Source organism: Ornithorhynchus anatinus, chromosome 3 (assembly GCF_004115215.2).
Source record: "Ornithorhynchus anatinus isolate Pmale09 chromosome 3, mOrnAna1.pri.v4, whole genome shotgun sequence".
Classification (NCBI taxonomy): domain Eukaryota; kingdom Metazoa; phylum Chordata; class Mammalia; order Monotremata; family Ornithorhynchidae; genus Ornithorhynchus; species Ornithorhynchus anatinus.
Window position 1 is genome coordinate 63,596,223 of NC_041730.1, and position 20,288 is coordinate 63,616,510.

At 46.8% G+C, this 20,288-nt stretch overlaps 1 protein-coding gene across 2 annotated transcripts in view; it reads right to left on the reverse strand.

The window, feature by feature from the left end:
• ZBTB7C (zinc finger and BTB domain containing 7C) overlaps positions 1 to 20,288 on the reverse strand; it is a 312,607-nt gene that overhangs the window by 165,364 nt on the left and 126,955 nt on the right. For both annotated transcript variants that reach the window (XM_029061807.2, XM_029061803.2), the window contains one exon: positions 8,567 to 8,627. The gene's annotated coding sequence lies outside the window, so the exon portion shown is untranslated. The remainder of the gene's footprint in view (positions 1 to 8,566; positions 8,628 to 20,288) is intronic.

Sequence of the window (20,288 nt, forward strand, 5' to 3'; positions counted from 1 at the left end):
CCTTGTCTCTCCTGCTCCTGTTTTTTTTCCAGCCAAGAAGATCTCTTTCCCATACCCTGCCTGGGACCCTTCCCCAATCAAAGCATGGAATGCAGCATTCTCTCGTCCTGGAAGGTCCTATTCTCTACTAAGCCACTGTATTCCCTGCCTCCCCCTCCTCCCTCCCCCTTGTCCCTAATAAAAATATCCCTCTTCCCGAATTATCCAGATCTAATTCTGCTAACAGCCAAAACTCCCAGCTCCCTCTTGCGCTTCCTAATGACAGACAGGCATTTCTCTTGCTTGTCCTCAAGCGTTTTTTTTTTTTTTTTACATTGAATCTTCTTTCCCATGCAATTTATATGTAATTGTATATTAGGAAATTTGCAATAATTAGATCAGACACAGTCCCTGTACCACATGAAGCTCACAGTCTAAGGGGGAGGGAGAACAAGAATTTCAGCTCCATTTTACCTATGAGGAAACCTAGGCACAGAGAAACCAAGTGACAGCAGGAAGGTGGCCCTGCCTGGAGACCTCGAAGCTTGGGAACTTTCCCTCCCTAGTTTGGGAAGAGTTTGAAGTCAATCATCCTTGACCATGATTCAAATCCAGTTTTCTCAAGATGTCCAAGTAAGGGCCGAGAGCCAGAAGGAATTCATGGCCCTGGGTCAGGAGTGACAGTGCTTTTACCCGATTTTCACCTGGAGGCCTTGGTCCTCTGCAGTTCTGGGTCCCAATCCTCCTGGAAGCTCCTACAAAGCTGTAAGATGCAGGCATTCTAAGGAGTGCAGGGCAGGACATGTCTTGAGATAATTTGGTAGGTTTTGGCCCCAAACCAACTCTGAAATCTGCTCTGGCCCCTTCTTTACTCCTGTGTGTTTGGAGTTTGATGTTTGGAGAAACAGCACGACCCACTGGAAAGGACACGGGCCCGGGAGTCAGAGGACCTGGCTTCTATTCCTGGCTCTGCCACTCGTCTGCTGTGTGACCTCGGGTGAGTCACTTAACTTCTCTGTGCCTTGGTTCCCTCATATTCAAAATGGGGATTCCATACCCTAAACTGTGAGTTCCAGCTGGGGCCTGACAATCTTTTATCTACGCAGCACATAGTACTGTGTTTGGCTCATAGTAAGCACTTTAACAGTACCGCAATTGTAATGCCCCATCAGGATCGAGAAAGGGTGGAAAGAAAATGGATTTCTGATGCTGAAGCAATACTGTGTGGAACTCCCCCCAGATCCTTTTTTTTAAAAGATGGTATCTGCTAAACACTTATTATGCTCCAGGCACTGTACTAAATGCTGGGGTAGAAACAAGCTAATCAGTTTGGACATAGTTCATGTCAAGCCCACAGTCCGTGGGGCTCACAGTAACAATCCCCACTTTACAGATGAGGTAACCGAGGCCCAGAGAAGTGAAGTGACTTGACCAAGGTCACACAGCCGACAACCGGCAGAGTCAAGATTAGAACCCAGGTCCTTCTGACGTCTTGGCCCCTGCTCTCTCCATTAGATCGCACCGCTTCCTTCCCTCCCTAATAGGTGTTCACGGCCTGCTCTTTACTGTCCCAGGATGCTCCTCTCCTGCAGTGGCGGAAAACAGCCGAACTAATTCTCTTCCCCTCTTCAAAGCCCTACTGAGAGCTCACCTCCTCCAAGGGGCCTTCCCAGACTGAGCTTCCCCTTTTCCCTCTGCTCCCTCTGCTGCCTCTCTGCCTTCACCTCCCCTCAGCTAAGCCCCCTTTCCCTCTGCTCCTCCCCCTCTCCCTTCCCCTCCCCTCAGCACTGTGCTCATCGGCTCATTTGTATATATTTTTATTACCCTATTTATTTTGTTAATGAGATGTACATCCCCTTGATTCTATTTATTGCTATTGTTTTAATGAGATGTATACCCCTTGATTCTATTTCTTGCTACTGTTTTTGTCTGCCCGTCTCCCCCGATTAGACTGTCAGCCCGTCAACGGGCAGGGATTGTCTCTATCTGTTGCCGAATTGTACATTCCAAGCGCTTAGTACAGTGCTCTGCACATAGTAAGCGCTCAATAAATACTATTGAATGAATGAAAACAGAACGCCGCAGCAGTGTGTGCACAGGAGGAGTTATCAGGCCTACTCTAATGCAACGAAGGAACCCAGCCAGGGAGGTTGTGAGGAAGCAGCAACGGAGTGACAGTGTGCATGCACATATGCTGGTGAGGAGCTGGATGAGAAGCAGCGTGCCTCAGTGGAAAGAGCATGGCCTTAGGAGTCAGAGGTCATGGGTTCTAATCCCGGCTCCGCCACTTGTCAGCTGTGTGACTTTGGGCAAGTCACTTAAAGTCTCTTTGCCTCATCTGTAAAATGGGGATTAAGACCGTGAGCCCCATGTGGGGCAACCTGATTACCTTGTATCCCCCCCCCCCCCCAGTGCTTAGAACAGTGCTTGGCACGTAGTAAGCACTTAACAAATACCATCATTATTATTATGATTATTATTTTTGAGGTCAGGCATCATGCTGCCCATGATCCAGTCTGGCAGGCCACCAGCCTGTCAGTCAGTCAGTCAGTCACCAGTGCTTACTGAGCGCCTCCTATGCTTACAACACTGTACTAAGTGTCAGGGGAGTGTAATAGGAGCAGAACCACTAGACTGTAAACTCCCTCTAGACCGTAAGCTCATTGTGGGCAAAGAACCTGTCTGTCATATTCTCTCCCGATTAGACCGTAAGCCCGTCAAATGGCAGGGACTGTCTCTATCTGTTACCGATTTGTACGTGCCAATCACTTAATGCAGTGTTTTGCACCATAGTAAGCGCTCAATAAATACTACTGAATGAATGAATTATATTGTTATATCGTACTCTCCCAAGCGCTTAGTACAGCGTTCTGCACACAGTAAGTGCTCAGTGAATACAACTGACAGAGTGAACCAGATTCCAATACCACGTATGGAAGGTTCATCTTTCACCTGCCCCTTTTCCCCGTAGCCTGGAGAAGCCAGCGGGTTATGCAACCATCCTCTCGATTCCATCCAAAAGCACGGTTTGCAAAACCGCCTGGCCCCACCCGATTCACATTCCCCTGCTCTGATTCAGCAGCCGTCCCGGGAGGGGAAGATGACAAGGCCCAACGTGGTGGCTGCTATCGGGGCTTTAGTTGGGGATCGGGAATCACGTCTTCAGCCAAGTGCCGATCTCGAGCTTTTCCTGGATCAGACAGAGCTCTTTTCTTTTGTTATCTGGGTTTCTCCTAAAAGATCAGAAATAGGATGTTTGGAGAAACAGCGTGACCCAGTGGAAAGGGCACGGGCCTGGGAGTCAGAGGACCTGGCTTCTAATCCTGGCTCTGCCACTCGTCTGCTGTGTGACCTTGGGTGAGTCACTTAACTTTTCTGTGCCTCAGTTCCCTCATATTCAAAATGGGGATTCCATACCTTAAACCGTGAGTCCCGTGTGAGGCCTGACAATCTTGTACCTACCCAGCACTTAGTACAGCATTTGGCTCACAGTAAGCACTTGAACAGCACCGCAATGATAATTTTTACCAATGTGGCCGTTTTCCCTGAATTGTATACAGATGTCTCTGAACCTACCTGCCCGGCAATCCTTTCAGCAAGAGCTGCAGCTGACCACCCTAAACTGGCCAGGATTGGGAAACGGTGTCTCTCTCAAGGATACAGTACACTCTCCTGCTCAGAGCAGAAAAGAACTGCCCTGATAATCGTGCGGGTCCGTTACCATTCCCACCAGTCCGAGAAATCCCCGAAAAGGGAGCCAGATGGTGCAATTCAATCTATTCCTCACCGGCCACCAGCTTCGCACCAAATCCCTCCGTGCATCTCCCAGCACACGGCAATGCTTCCCCACCGAGGACCACCAGCAAAACCCTTTCCGGTCCTGGGGTAAGGGTGCGCTCTGCTGCTCCCCGCTCCAACTTCATTTCATCTTTTTATAAGTAAAGGGTCCTCGGTAAGCAGAACAGAAAGGCTATTCGAAAGGAAAAATCAGGTTCCCCCATCATCTTTTGCAACGGACCCTTTGGGGGACCAATTCAAGCCGAGGAAATTCAGTAGAATTCGCTCTTCCAAATTAATTTCAAGCCCTCAGAGTCTCGGCTCTTCATTCCATTAAAATCTAAATATCAGCTCCCGTCTTTTACCCTTGTCAAAATGGGCCCGGGAAGTTCTCTGATGCATTGTCCTATTTGAAAATAAAGAAGATGTTCTTTCAAGTAAATGCTTTTATCGGGTCCATCCAGTTCTCTCTAGCATACAATGACATAAGACTCTTGACCTGCTTCACGTCTGACAGACTTCAGACACAGGGGATAAAGCAGTCTCTCCCGTAGAAGCGGTGATTCTCTGACAGCTCTAACTGGAGGAAAGGGATCCAGAGGCTGGGATTGAAATCCCAGTTGCGGCCCACTGAAAGCTGAAGCAGTTGGCTCGGTGGCTAGCTGCTGAGTTCAACACGAAGAATCGACCGGTCAACTACAAGCTCCCTTTGGACACCAATCTGTGCAGGTCGTGTCCCGGAATAATTCTCAGGCTCAGAATCATCCTACATTAGGTGTTTGAATAAAAATTGCTATGCATGTTCCTACTGGATTCCCACTGTCCTCCTCTTCCCAGGAAGGCACTTGAATCCAAATGAATCCAATTTCTATATATGCAAAGTCAACAATGGCACCGGGCCTTAGAGCATTCTTTTATTACATTAGGGCTTTAGGTTGGCTTGAAACTGAATCTCTTCGGGGTCTTCCAAACAGGATGGACTCTTACCTGCTTGGCATGACTTAGGTGTGGCCTCTCCAAGATACCTTCAGCCATAAAACAATCTGCGATTGAGCTTTGGGAACTATGTGGAGAAAACTCTTCTGAGGTCTAACAGTGTCGGCTCTTGAAAGACGTCACACTATTTGATCCAAGAATCTTCATGAGATAAGCAGTAATCAGTGAGTCAGGACAAAAACAGGAAGCACCTCCCTCTGCCTATGGGAAGCAAAGGTGGAAAAATCCTCCTGGACCATGAACTAGAGAGAGCAGGATTTTCAGGGAAATATTATTCTGCAGACTCAGGGCAGAGTGCTGAAACTGGATGCAAAATCTAAACTGTATTTCCACAGACCCAGACTGCATTCCTTCCCATGTCCTTCTCTTAGGAGAAAAGAAGAGGACTGAGCTTTGTAATTCCAGTTTCACTCCAACTCTAGTAATAATGTTGGTATCTGTTAAGCGCTTACTATGTGCAGAGCCCTGTTCTAAGCGCTGGGGCAGATCAGGTTGTCCCACGTGAGGCTCACAGTTAATCCCCATTTTCCAGATGAGGTAACTGAGGCACAGAGAAGTTAAGTGATTTGCCCACAGTCACACAGCTGACAAGCGGCAGAGCCGGAATTCGAACCCATGACCTCTGACTCCCAAGCCCGGGCTCTTTCCACTGACCCATGCTGCTTCTCTACAACCCTGTTCCCAAAATACTCTCTTTATGAAAACCACTGGGGCAAGGAAGCCACACGCTCTGAGCCCTTTTTGTTTGGTTACCCTGATCTGTAAACTCCTTGAGGGCAGGGATAGTGTCTACCAAGCGTACTGTATTTGAGAGAGTACTTACTACAGGCCCCTGCACAAAATACTCAATAAATACAATTCATTGACTGATTTAATGAATGAAAATTAAATTTCATTTAATTGTAGGATCTTTGTTGGATTCTTTTTGTGTGCAGTATCCTGCTCTGATTTTCCGTTCTCAAATCAAGTTGCCCTAATGAAGTGCAAGCTATAGGAAGGGCATATGTCTTTTCAGCAAGGGCGAGTTCAATTCTTCCCACGGACATGCTATGCCTCTTCAACTCCTTTAGAATCTCTCTAGGGTTCCCTAAATAGAGTGCTACCATTTCCTTCATTAACAATAATTCCCCAAACACACCTTTGCATAATTCTATTACGATGGTCATTTTTCAGCTCATGACTGGAGTAGTTTTGGGGCTTTGAAACTAGTGGACAAACACAGTTCTTGAAAATATGATGTTGAGAAAATGGGTTTTAGTTCATCTTTTCCCTAACACGGTGGGGTTGGCACCTTCCAGGATTAGACACCAAGAGAGTAGTAGAATTTCCTTCTCTGCTGTGCTTGACATCAAGGACAGGCACTCATCTATCCAGGCTGAGCATGATGGAGTTTTGCCTGGAGACAGGGGGATGGAAAAGATGAGCCCTTGAGGTCCCATTACAGCTCAGGAATCTCCCATTTGATGATTCCTACTAAGTAGAAAATGTCTACGTGTCTGTGGCCAAGCGATTGTGAGTTTATCCATTTGTGTGAAGAAGTTGGGAAGCAGAGGGAGTTAGTGGATAGAGCACGGGCCTGGGAGTCAGAGGGACCTGGGTTCTAATTCCAGCTCCGCCACATGTCCGCTGTGTGAGACCTTGGGCAAGTCACTTAACTTCTCTGTGCCTCAGTTACCTCATCTCTAAAATGGGGATTAAGAGTTTCAGCCCTATGTGGGACAAGTACAAACTTGTCCACAGTGCTTAGAACAGTGCTATTATTAGTATTACCACTCTGATCCTCAATAAGTTACAAACCTCTGGGGAAGTCTCTTTTCCAGTCAATTAAAAGAAGTGGTCCCATCGTCCCGATTAAACCAGTGCCACGTAGTCAGTGGGTCCCCAAAGCATCATCTCTCTCATCAGGCTTTCAGAGTCAGCAGATACAGGAGTTCAGAGGAACCAAATCCATAAAGATTAATAAAAGCTCCATCCTGTCCTTGAGCTTCCAATTGTGACCATTTCAGGGGCCTTTTTCAATCTCCTCATTAAAATATAATCAGAATAGCTTTGTATACCCAGCCCTGGGGCCACTGGACTTGCTAGGCCCATATTACTAACACCTCCCCATGGCAGGCAGCTGACAGGCCATTACTTTGTGTCCTGCAAACTCTCTGAACTGATAAGGAAACTCCAGCAATTTGATGTTTTATCGGGCTGCAGGTTGGGAAAAGATATTATTTCAATCAAGATAATGATTCTATTTCTTTGCCGGAAATTAGATTTTTCCCTCTTTTTTTTTTTTCCTTCTTCTCTGGGGTGACAGGGGGTGGGAACGGGGGCATGACTAAAATCATCCTCAAAGGGCCGGGTTGGGCCAGGCAGCAAGCTGGAGGATTTCCTCCCAGTCCAGTGAAACATCCGTGTGGGAGTGTGAACATCAGGGGGAGATAAAAAGGAAAAAGCTTTTCAGGGAGAGAAAAATAGTCTTGCAAGATGGCAAAAAAAAAAAAAACAAACAACAAAAGCCCTCTATTTGGATATTTACAGACACCTTCAAAATCCAGCAGACATAAACCCAGGAGATAACCATTAGATGTGAACCCCAAAGGCAAGAGATCTCCACTATCTAAATGTATTTGGTAATAGCATTACGGTTAAGGATAATAACAATATTAGTAATCATATAAAACTAGATTAGTATTAAGAGCTGAGAGGATGCTGGTGTTAGGCTTAGACCCAAAGACTCTGGCATATTTTGAATCCTGAAATCTGCCTTTGCAAATCCTTGAACAGCTACTCCATAGGATAACATATTTATCCAAATAATTCAATTGAAGGAATAGAGCTCTGCCATGGATATTCTTGGGATTCAGGATGCTTGTCTGTTTGCTGCTTAGCCTCAAGGGGCCTCTGGATTGGCCACAAGAAAATCACTGCCAGTGGAGGTGAGAATTACATTTTTGTGATTCTCCTCCACTGGGATGCTTTGTGACACCTGAACTGCAGGGATCTTGAGACATCACGATCCAACTTGGGTTAAGATCCAAACGGCTCCTCCCCCCGCCGACCCCCGCCACACACCCCAACTCCAGTTCCCGCCATGCTACATACACACCACTTATTCCCTGTGCGTCAGAAGATTCACCATCTGCCCTGGGCATTTTCCTTGGCCAGACACCCAATAAAAAGTGCAATTAAAAATAAAAGTGAAACAATTGTGGGAAAATGTCAATGGACTAGGAATGTTGTAGCTCAGAGGGAATTTTAGGTCCATGTTTTGGGAATCCTTAATAACAAGAAATCTCAGGGTTTCAATTCCAGCTGTGCGATCGAATGTATATCTCAATCCGCCTCCTGAATATCAACCGGTCTTTCCTAATGAGCCCCCATGAATGGAAATGCAATGGACAACAGCATTGGAAAAATCTACTTTTTTGCCTGGTGTCAATCAGTGAGTTGAAAGACGACGCCACTGATACACCAACATTTGACCTATCTTCTCAGGTGTTTCAATACAGTAAATGGAACAGCTCGTTATACTTCTAAAAAAACCACTGGAAATGTTTTCCAAATGATAGCGCCAAGACCTTCTTCCTCAGCACACTGTCCCTTTAAAACACGAGGCTTTAAAATCCCCGGCATCTGCCAGGCAGCAAGGATGCCTCCGAAAAAGAGATCAGAAAAGCCCCAACGACTTTGCGTCTTACCAGGCTGCACCCGGCCCGCACCCAGTTCAAGAAACTACTCCACCTTTGCCGAGACAGAATTACCTTCCTATCCCAGAATCCGACTCATTTACAGGTCTTTTCCAAACGACAGAACTGATACTCACAATCAACTTCGTCTCAGTTGCAAACTTCAGACCAACAACTCCTTGTAAACCCGATCATTTCCTGCAGAGAAGAAGAAATGGGAGGAGAATCATTAGGACACTGGAGGTTTATATCTTTTTTTTACACCTAAGCGGATGACCTCTTTGCAATTCCTCTTCGCATTCTGGCTGCCTAATAGCAGCACCCTTCTTAACCCCTCAGCATACTTTTTCACTAGCCAAGTCGACAGTCCTTGCTTCAGTGCACAGTCGAGCGTACACACACACGCACACATACACCCAGAAACCCTGCTCATCCCTAAGACTATACTGTTCTCAAATTGACCAGAGCATCAATTCCCTAAAGGCTCTCATCCTTCTTCATGCTCCGGGATGAAGCCTCCACTTCTATAGCGTGGAGTTGCCTAGCAACCCCATGCAGTGGGCTCTGAGAGCTTGGTTAAATTGGCCCTTCCGGCACAGGGCATCTCCTTGTACAGCTGCCTGAATCTTAACAATCCGGCTGTGAATAATAATACAACAGTAATTGCATCCGTGAAGCAAAAACTACATTTAAATAGTGTTGAAGCCCTGACACAAACTAACAAAGTTCAGAAAATTCATGGTAGAGGTTGACACTTGACTGTTAACGGGAGCTTTGTGGAATAAGGAGAATATGACACCGTGATCTGAGGTAACGGCAATACCAGCCTGAACTCCGAGTCACCTCGCATCTTTTCCTAGGCATGTCACCACCTTATCGTGCTTCGAATGTAGTCTGGGGACCGAGGAGGCAATTCTTGCTGAGATGTTGCGATTTGAGGGTCAGCTTGCTCTTAGGCATTTTGATACGGACATGGACTTGGTCTATGCATTTGCTTGCCCCTTAAAAGGTGGTTTCCAAAGGAAGCGAAGCCAAGTAAACAGTTCTCCAGAAAGTCTAAGTTACCAGACAGGAATTGTCATCTCTGGCCAGGCCCAGAGACGAAATCTGTAGAATGATTCTTGTACATCCCTAACATTTTACCGGGCTTGACCGAGTTGTGAGGCCGAGGGTGCTGGTAACCTCTGCCCCAGATCGGCTGAAACAGACCGGATGATCTAATCAGGAAGGTGGGGGCTTGAAGTAGCGTGGCCTACTGGAGAGACCACGGGCCTGAGAGTGAGCGGACCTGGGTTCTAATTCCGGCTCTGCCACTTGTCTGCTGTGAGACTCAGGCAAATCACTTCACTTCTCTGTGCCTCAGTTTTCTCATCTGTAAAATGGGGATTAAGACTGTGAGCCCCATGTAGGAAAGAGATTGGATCCAACCCGATTCTCTTGTATCTACCCTAGCACTTAATACAGTGCCTAGTACATAGTAAGCTCTTAACAAACGTATTGTGGGCCTTGGGTGGGAGGAGGGAAGAAATCCTACTGCCCCCGTGGTCAGCGGGGCAAGGAGGGTACCAAGAGCAGAGTGATGGTGTGATCCCCTAACCAAGCCGGTAAGAATGACTGCAAGCCTGCTCCCCAGAAGTTAAAGAGAGGACGGCAGGTGGAAAGCCAGGACCTAGAAATGCAGTAAACCTGAGAGGAACAATCAGCACAGTCAACCCAGATGGGAATGAATGTATATAAGGAAGAAAGAAGACTCTGTTCTTGCATCACAATGTCTCCAGATAACATGTAGCCAAACAATCCTGGTAAAGATCTGTTGCTTGACTCCCTGACACCTCCTGGAAGCCTAACTCAGAAACTAGGCTGGAATGGACTTTCCTGCGCTCACCTTCCATGCCCCAAGGCTGCCACAGTTCAGGTTTGCAAAGGGCTGCATGGAAAAGCAAAATAATGCCAGGATTGATTTTCATACGCCTTAGCCGATACTGGTGATTCTAAGTAATGGATGGAGGAAATTCACGTTTTCTTCTCCATGTGCAGCGCAAATTGCTAGTCACTGTGGGTGGGTGAGTGCCATGATGGAAGTCAGGGATTCTCCCGAAGAAGACAGGAAATCCCTCTTTCCTTTAACATCCTGGGGATTTCACACACACACACACACACACACACACACCCCACCCAAAAAAAAAAAAAAAAAAAAACCCCAGTGGCAAAGCTGTCTCTGAGGTGTTTAAAAAAAAATGCCTAACCAGTCTGCGATGCCCAGAAAAGTTGAGTCGGACCTCACTGTCCCCTGCAGCCCTGAAAATGGCTAGCCATCACATCAATCAATCAGCGGTATTTACTGAAAGCTTTCTGGGTTCAGAGCACTGACCCAACACTTCTGGTTTGGGGGTAAGGACAGAACTAGCTGAAGGGTCGCATTTAGTGAGGGGAAGAACGCTGCTGATATATCTTAAAGCATGAAGCCATGTTTTAAAGCTCACTAAAACATCATAATGCAATTTTATACATGGATGATAATAGATGACCCTTTCGTTGGAAAATGAGGGCATTGAGGAGTAAACTGCACATATGAAAATGATGCATATCAAATTGCGATTATAACCAGCTCGGTATCGGCAGGGAAGATGTCTGCTACAATTCTCTTGCATTGTACTCTCCCAAGCGCTTAGTACAATGCTCTGTTCACAGTAAGTGCTTAGTAAATTGAGTGCTAGGCTGATGAGGGTTGGCTCTCATTATGGGCAGGGAAAGTGTCTGCTAATTATGTTGTATCGTACTCTCCCAAGAGCTTAGTACAGTGCTCCGCACATAGTTAGAGCTCCATAAATACAATTGATGATCGATTGAGGGATAGTTTGCCAATCCCTTGGGGATGTTGGGAGCCATGGCCTTCTCAGCTCTAGCAGCTGAATTCACCATCTTGCTCATCCCAGGGCCCAAATCTAAGAATTTCCAGTTAGGGAAATTCTTGCTCTTTGAAGCCCAGCCACTTCCCATCTCCAATCCCCTGTCTTCTCCCCACCCACCATCCCCTGCCAACGCATTTCAATTTGAGACTGTTCGAAGTCTGAAGTGGACAACATTATCCCCACCTACTACAAATGTGGTCCCTGGAGAACGCTCAACCTGAACTGGAAAAAAACAATAAAACTTTCATCAGGCAGAGCAGAGTCAGGCCTTAGCCCCCTGCCAATAAAGGGACTCTTTCCAATACACGCTTGGCCATGGGGACCAATGGACAGGATTCAAAAAGCGACCTAACTCACAGCTGAATCATCTTAGATGTTTCCACCAGATAAACAGAGCATCCTCTGCTGCCCTGGTTCTGCCTATGTGGGACCAGAGAAGGGTTGGTCGCATTCCCTTGGTGAACACAAGTACATTACCGAATCAGCATAATAAGCAGTTGCACTTTAACTATTTTATTAAATTGGGGAGATAATTACAGTTTACCCTCGGTTTCATGTAGCTGAAAGAGAACAGCATTGGTAATCTGTTCAAAAGTCCCTGTGTTTTTCCCTTTCCTGTGGCTCAAGTTTCAAAAGGGTGGTAAACAACTTTCAGAGCAGTGGAGAGGCATCTTATCTTCTGTCGGTTGGCTTGGTGGTTTGATCCTCTTGACCACCGGGAGCCTAGAGAGCTGACAGCACAACCCGTGAAAGCTGCCCGCCTTGTATAACTTAACTTCCAAGATGAGCGCTCTCAGCTATAAGAGATTCTTTAATGATTTCAGCCACTTTGCAGGACCTTGGCCTTTGAGCTCTTAAATCTGTCTGTCTCTCTAGCCCTGCCCCAATTTCGATTATTAAAGTACCCTCAGGCTAATGACTTGTTTTCCCGAAGTCACACCAAGAAGCTGGCAAAGAGCCAAAGAGCTACACCACGTGCTCTTTATAACCCCAGCTTGGAGGCCAGAAGGCAGAGCCTGTGACGGCCCTGGTAACGAAGATGGAGTGGCCGTTCTTCCTGCCCTAGAAGTAGCGTGATCTAGTGGAAAGAGCATCACCCTGAGAGTGAGAGCACCTGGATTCTAATTCCAGTAATGCTATTTGCCTGCTTTGTGGCCTTTGGCAAGTCACTTACCTTCTCTGTGCTTCAGCGTCCCCATCTGATAATTATTATTGTGGTATTTGGTATATGCTTATTATGTGCCACGGGTCGATTTTAGTTAGATCAGACACAATCCCAGGTCCGCATGGGGCTCAAAGTTTTAGTAGGAGGGAGGAAGGTATTGAATCCCTATTTTACGGATGAAGAAACCGAGACAGAGAGAAGTTAACTGAGTGTTCAAGGTCACACAACAGTCCTCTGACTCCCGGGCCCACGTTCTTTTCACTCGGCAATACTGCTTCTCAGTAAATGAAGATTCAATACTTGTTCTCCCGTCTACTTGCTGTGAGTCCTATGTGGGAAAAGGGTCGTGTCCAATCTGATTATCTTCTATCTGCCTCAGTGTTTGGTACAGGGTAAGACTTTAACAAATGCCATAATCTATTATATAGTAATGATTAATATTAATAGACGAAGCAGCATGGCTCAGTGGAAATGAGCACGGGGCTTTGGAGTCAGAAGTCATGGGTTCAAATCCCGGCTCTGCCACTTGTCAGCTGTGTGACTGTGGGCAAGTCGCTTCACTTCTCTGTGCCTCAGTTACCTCATCTGTAAAATGGGGATTAAGACTGTGAGCCCCACATGGGACAACCTGATTCCCTTGTGTCTACCCCAGCGCTTAGAACGGTGCTCTGCACGTAGTAAGCGCTTAACAAATACCAACATTATTACTAATAATACTAATGTAATAATAATAGTATTTGTTAAGCTCTTGATATGTGCTAAGCACTGGGGTAGATATGATCAGATCAGGTGCTGTCCCTGTCCCACCTGGGGCTCCCAAACTAAGGGGAAGGGAGAACTGGTTCTAAATCCCCCTTTTACAACGGAGGAAACTGAAGCACAGAGAAGTTGGGGTCACACAGCAGGCAAGTGACAGAGCCAGGATCAGAACACAGGTCTCCTGACTCACAATTCTGTGCTCTTTCCTCTAGGCCCAGTTGCTTTCAGAAAGGGCCGGCAATCAGAACCTTCTGCTCCATTTCACTAAGAAGGGATGTTCGTGGAAGTATTCACAGACATCACTGTGTCAAGCCAGTGTGTTTCAGGTCCCAAACTGTTAAGTAAAAAATACAGTTTCGCCCTAGCTGGGGTAAACCTAATGTTAAGTGCCTAACTAAGTCATGTCTGAGCTGTGGAGGCAAACGAAATATTAGGGAACCACTTAGCGCCACACCAGAAACCTACGCCTACGTGCAGAGCACCGAGGAAGGCCCTTGGTAGGGAACAGCCGAAATAGAAGTCACAGTACCTGCTCTCAAATAGCTCACCATCTAATGATCCTCTTCAAGGAGCCATCGCCCCTTGGCTTCTGTCATCTGCCAGCCCAGTGCTGCGGGGAAGCAGACACAAGGAAGCAATCCTAAAGCCTAGCAGCCTGCATCCTCCAGCCCACCGACAGGTCTTCCATCCTTCCGGACAGCGTCGTCCCCACAGAGGATCTTTTATCAAAGCCCTCCACCTCCCCTTACCTAAGACAACTGAGCAAAGAGGGATCCATTATTCTCTTTATACTTTTTCTTCGACGTCCCGTCATGTGCAGCAACAACTGAGCAAAGAGGGATCCATTATTCTCTTTATACTTTTTCTTCAACGTCCCATCATGTGCAGCACGGTGTAGTGGATAGAGCACAGGCCTGGGAGGCAGAAGGACCTGGGTTCTAATTCCAGCTCCTCCACTTGTCTGCTGAGAGACCTTGGGCAAACCCCTTCACTTCTCTCAGCCTCAGTTACCTCCTCTGTAAAATGGGGATTAAGACTGTGAGCCCCATGTGGGACATGGACTGTGTCTAGCCAGATTAGCATGTATCTATCCCAGTCCTTAGTACAGTGCCCTGACAGATAGTAAGTGCTTAGCAAATGCCATTAAAAAAAAATCAAAAACCTGTTGCTTTGGGCAGTCATCCCCTGGGACACCTTCTCTTCGAGACCCTTAGAGTGTTCTTCACTGCAGCATCACCCTGCTAGGAGTGGGTGGGAACTGTACATACGCAAGGTCTTAGTAAAGGAACAAAGACATGACATGCCCAGACCCCCACCCCCTCAGCCTTCTATCTCTCCCCACTCCCATCTATACTTCCCTCTGATCTCTGGATCATTTTTCTAAAAAAACAATCAATCCTTGTTTTCCCACCTCTCAAGAACCTCCAGTGGTTGCCCCTCCATCTCTGAATCAAAGAGCAACTCCTCACCAGGGGTTTTAAATCACTCAATCACCTTGCTTCCTCCCACCTTATTTTGCTGATTTCCTTCTACAACCCAGCCTGTACACTTTGCTTCTCTAACACCAGTTCGCTCACTGTACCTTGATACCATCATCTCACCACTAACCCAGTGGAAACAGCACGGGTTTGGGAGTCAGAGGTCATGAGTTCGAATCCCGGCTCTGCCACTTGTCAGCTGTGTGATTGTGGGCTAATCACTTAACTTCTCTGTGCCTCAGTTAGTAATAATAATAACGTTGGTATTTGTTAAGCGCTTACTATGTGCAGAGCGCTGTTCTAAGCGCTGGGGCAGATACGGGGTAATCAGTTTGTTCCACGTGAGGCTCACAGATAATCCCCATTTTACAGATGAGGTAACTGAGGCACAGAGAAGTTAAGTGACTTGCCCACAGTCACACAGCTGACAGGTGGCAGAGCCGGGATTCGAACCCATGAACTCTGACTCCCAAGCCCGGGCTCTTTCCACTGAGCCACGTTACCCCATCTGTGAAATGGGGATTAAGACTGTGAGCCTCATGTGGGACAACCTGATTACCCTGTATATCCCAGCACTTAGAACAGTGCTCTGCACATAGTAAGCACTTAATAAATACCACCATTATTATTATTAATATTAATTCTGGCCTGGAACTCCCTCTCCCTTCAAACACATCAGACCTCCACTCTCCCCACCTTCAAAGTCTTATTAAGGTCACATCAACTCCAAGAAACCTTCCCTGATTAAGTCCTCTTTTCCCCTATATCCCTTCCTTTCTGTGTTACCTAAATACTTAGATTTTTACCCTGTAGGCACCTAGGCCTGCAGCGTGGCTCAGTGGAAAGAGCCCAGGCTTTGGAGTCAGAGGTCATGGGTTTGAATCCCGGCTTTGGCACTTGTCGGCTGTGTGATTGTGGGCAAGTCACTTGACGTCTCTGGGCCTCAGTTCCCTCGTCTGCAAAATGGGGATTAAGACTGTGAGCCTCACGTGGGACAGGGTGATTACCCTGTATCTATCCCAGCGCTTAGAACAGTGCCCCGCACATAGTAAACACTTAACAAATGCCAACATTACAATTATTATTGTTACTTACGACACACTACCGGAACGACTGCAGAGGGAAGTGGGACATTCTGGGAGAGATGTGTCCATGGCACCACTATGGGTGAGAGACGACTCGACAGCATAAGACAAGACACAGCACCTGATATTCACCTGACACTCAGCCTCACTGCATTTATTACATATCCATAATTTATTGATTTGTATTAATGCCTGTCTCCCCTTCTAGACTGCAAGCTCCTTGTGGGCAGGGAGTGCATCTACCAACTCTTACATTGTACTCTCCCACGGGCTTAGTACGGCGCTGCGCACGCAGTAAGCACTCAATAAATACCATTGATTAATTAAGAGTAATAGTATTCATTAAGTGCTTACTGTGTATAGAGCACCGTACTGAGCACAGGTGGGAATTACATACGGACCTTGTTCCTCAAGGGGCTCATAATCTATGAGTATCTTTATCCCAGCCCGTGTTCTTCATTCCACACGGTGTTTTAGGGACTTCTGCTAAAGTGAACTGGGCCGTGCTCAGAGCAGAGCACGGTGATGGGAGCACATAAGAGCCAGAGGGAAACTGGAGTCCTTTCTGCATAGGGAAGCAGCGTGGCTCAGTGGAAAGAGCCCGGGCTTCGGAGTCAGAGGTCATGGGTTCGACTGCCGGCTCTGCCACTCGGCAGCTGTGTGACTGTGGGCAAGTCACTTAACTTCTCTGGGCCTCAGTTACCTCATCTGTAAAATGGGGATTAACTGTGAGCCTCACGTGGGACGACCCGATCACCCTGTATCTACCCCAGCGCTTAGAACAGTGCTCTGCACATAGTAAGCGCTTAACAAATGCCAACATTATTATGATATGTGGAAGGGTGTCCAGGAACCCGAGATGTAGGTGTGGGGACTTCACACCCCGAGGGAAGGATGTGAAGAGTATCTACATGGTGGGCCCACATGAATGATCCTAAATGAACCCATCCAGAGAGACTTTGGAATTACTGGGGCCTGGCTGTCTCTGAAGCCGAGGGCAAATTGAGGACTCACACCTTACATACGCCCAAAGTGGATTTAGCCTGATATCTTGATTCTATTTATTGCCACTGTTCCTGTCTGTCCGTCTCCCCCGATTAGACCGTAAGCCCGTCAAAGGGCAGGGACCGTCCCTATCTGTTACCGATTTGTCCATTCCAAGCGCTTAGTACAGTGCTCTGCACATAGTAAGCGCTCAATAAATACTATTGAATGAATGAATGAATGACATTATCCTTGACTCTTGGCATTTCCTTGACTCCTCTCTCTTGTTCCACCCACAGTCAAGCCATCGCTAAATCCTGTTAGTTTTACCTTCAAGACCCCGCCAAAAGCTTCCCCTTCATCCATACTGCTATCACAGTAATGCAAGCACTTATCCTATGAGCCCGGGCTTGGGAGTATACAAGTCATAGGTTGTGGGTTCTAATCCCGGCTCCGCCACTTGTCAGCTGGGTGACCTGGGGCAACGTCTCTGTGCCTCAGTTACCTCATCTGTAAAATGGGGATTAAGTCTGTGAGCCCCACATGGGACAACCTGATGACCTTGTATCCCCTTCTAGCTCTTAAAATGATGCCTGGCACACCATAAGTGCTTAACAAATGCCATTATGATTATTATTATTTTGATCCCACCTTGATTATTGGCTCAGTGGAAAGAGCACGGGCAGAGAAGCAGCATGGCTCAGTGGCTTTGGAGGCAGAAGTCATGGGTTGGAATTCCGGCTCTGCCACTTGTCAGCTGTGAGACTGTGGGCAAGTCACTTAACTTCTCTGTGCCTCAGTTACCTCATCTGTAAAATGGGGATTAAGACTGTGAGCCCCACGTGGGACAACCTGATTCCCCTATGTCTGCCCCAGCGCTTAAAACAGTGCTCTGCACATAGTAAGCGCTTAACAAACACCAACGTTATTATTATTATTATTACTATTGTATCAGCCTCCCTTGCTGACCTCCCTGCCTCCTGTCTCTCCCCACTCCAGTCCATTCTCTATTCTGCTGCCTGAATCATTTTCATTCAAAAACGTTCAGATCATGTTTCCCCACTCCTAAAGAAACTCCAGTGGTTGCCCATCCACCTCCACATCAAACAAAAACTCCTCATCATTGGCTCTAAAGCACTGAAATACCTTGTCCCCTCCTACGTTACCTCACTACTCTGCTGCTATCACCACGCAGCCCACACACTTCTTTCCTCAAATGCTAACCATCTCGCTGTACCTCGATCTCTTCTATCTCACCACCGATCTCTCGCCCACATCCTACCTCTGGCCTGGAACGCCCTCTCGCCTCATATCAGACAGATAATTGCTCTCCCCCACTCTAAAGCCTTATCCAAGGCACATCAAGAACCCTTCCCCGACTAAGCCCTCCTCTCCTCTTCTCTCACTCCCTTCTGCGCTGCTCCTAATTGCTCCTTCATTCATCCCTCCTCCCATCCCCACAGCACATATGCATATACCTGTATATATCTGTAATTTATTTATCTATTTATTTATATTAACGTATACCTCTCCCTCTAGACTGTGAGCTCGTTGTAGCCAGGAATGTGTCTGTTTTTCGTCATATTGTACTCTCCCAAGTGCTTAGTAGAGTGCTTTGCACATAGTAAGCGCTCAATAAATATAATTGAATGAATGAATATGAGGAGCAGATGACAGAGTGGATAGAGCATTGGCCTGGGAGTCAGAAGATCATGAGTTCTAATCCTGGCTCCACCACTTGTGTGCTGTGTTACCTTGGGCAAGTCGCTTCACTTCTCTGGGCTTCAGTTACCTCATCTGTAAAATGGGGATTGAGATACTGTGTTCGATTCCATTGAATTCTCCCCAGGGCTTAGTAAGCACTTAACAAATACCATCATCATTATTATTATTATTGTTATTATGATTAGGCATCAATAGTCAATCATATGGGAGAGGCAGTGTGGCACAGTGGAAGAGCTGTCGCCCTGGAAGTCGGAGGTCCCGGTTTTTAGTCCCGATTCAGCCAGCTGATACTGTGTGGCCTCAGGTAATCTCTTAACTTTCCTGTGTCTCGGTTTCCCCATCTGAAAAATGTGGATAATATACCTGAACCCTACTTCACGGGGGTGTTGTGAGGAGCAAATTAAAGCGTACCTAATATAAGTATAAAGCACCAAATAGAAAGTGGGAAGAAATGCCTAATGGAAAGAGCATGGATCTAGGACTCAAAAGACCTTGGTTCTAATCTCAGGTCTGCCAATTGCCTGTTGTGTGACCTTGGGCAAGTCACAAAGTCTCCGTCCCTCAGTTTCCTCAACTGAAAAATGGAGATTCAACACCTGTTCTCCCTCCCGCTTAGACTGTGTGCCCCACATGGGACAGGGGCTCTGTCTGTCCTGATTAACCTCTGTCTACCCCAGCGCTTAGAACAGTGCTTGACACATAACAAGCGCTCCACAAATACCATGAAAAACATTAATGTTTATTGAGTGCCAACTGGGTGCAGACTGCATACTTAGTTTGGAGAGTACAGTGGAGTCAAACAGACTTGATCCCTGCCCTCAAGGAGAATAGCCGGGAAGACAGATACTAGAATAAGTTGTTTGGGAGGAAGTGACCAGGATATAAGTCATGTACATAAACCCTACAGGAGGTGATGAGTAATTAAGTGCTTAGATGGTGCGAAATTGCTGAAGTGTCAGTTATGAGGAATATAAACTGGGGGTGGTCTCCTAGGGGAGAGGGGATTTCAGAGGGGCCTTGAAGAGGGGGAGAGCTAGAGAAGCAGCGTGGCTCAGTGGAAAGAGCACGGGCTTTGGAGTCAGAGAGCGTGGGTTTGAATCCCGGCTCTGCCGCTTGTCGGCTGTGTGACTGTGGGCAAGTCACCTGTTACCTCATCTGTAAAATGGGGATGAAGACTGTGAGCCCCACGTGGGACAACCTGATTCCCTTGTGTCTACCCCAGCGCTTAGAACAGTGCTCTGCACATAGTAAGCGCTTAACAAATACCAAGATTATTATTATTATCTGTTATTTATTGGTTGATGAGGGGGATTTCCAAGGTAGGGGAGGGCATCAGGAAGAGATGGGTGGAGGGAGAGATGGGGATGAGGCACCACGAGTAGGTTAGCTTGAGAGGAACAAGGAGTTCAAGCTGGGGTACAGTGGGAAAAGAGAGAAGATAAGCATGTGGAGGAGAGATTGAGAGCCTTAAAATCAATGGTCAGGAATTTCGGCTTGATGAAGAGGAGTAAGCAACATTTGAGGTTTTGGAGGACAAGGGAGATGTGTACAAAGTATTTTATCATTATCATCATCAGTGGCATTCATTGAGTAGCTACTATGTGCAGAGCACTGTACTAAGCGCTTAGGAGAGTACAATACAACAAAGTTGGTATGCATGTTCCCTGCTTACAATGAGTTTATAATCTAGAGGGGGAGACAGACATTAGAATCTGGGCAGCAGAATGAAGGATGGGCTAGAGATGGGAGAG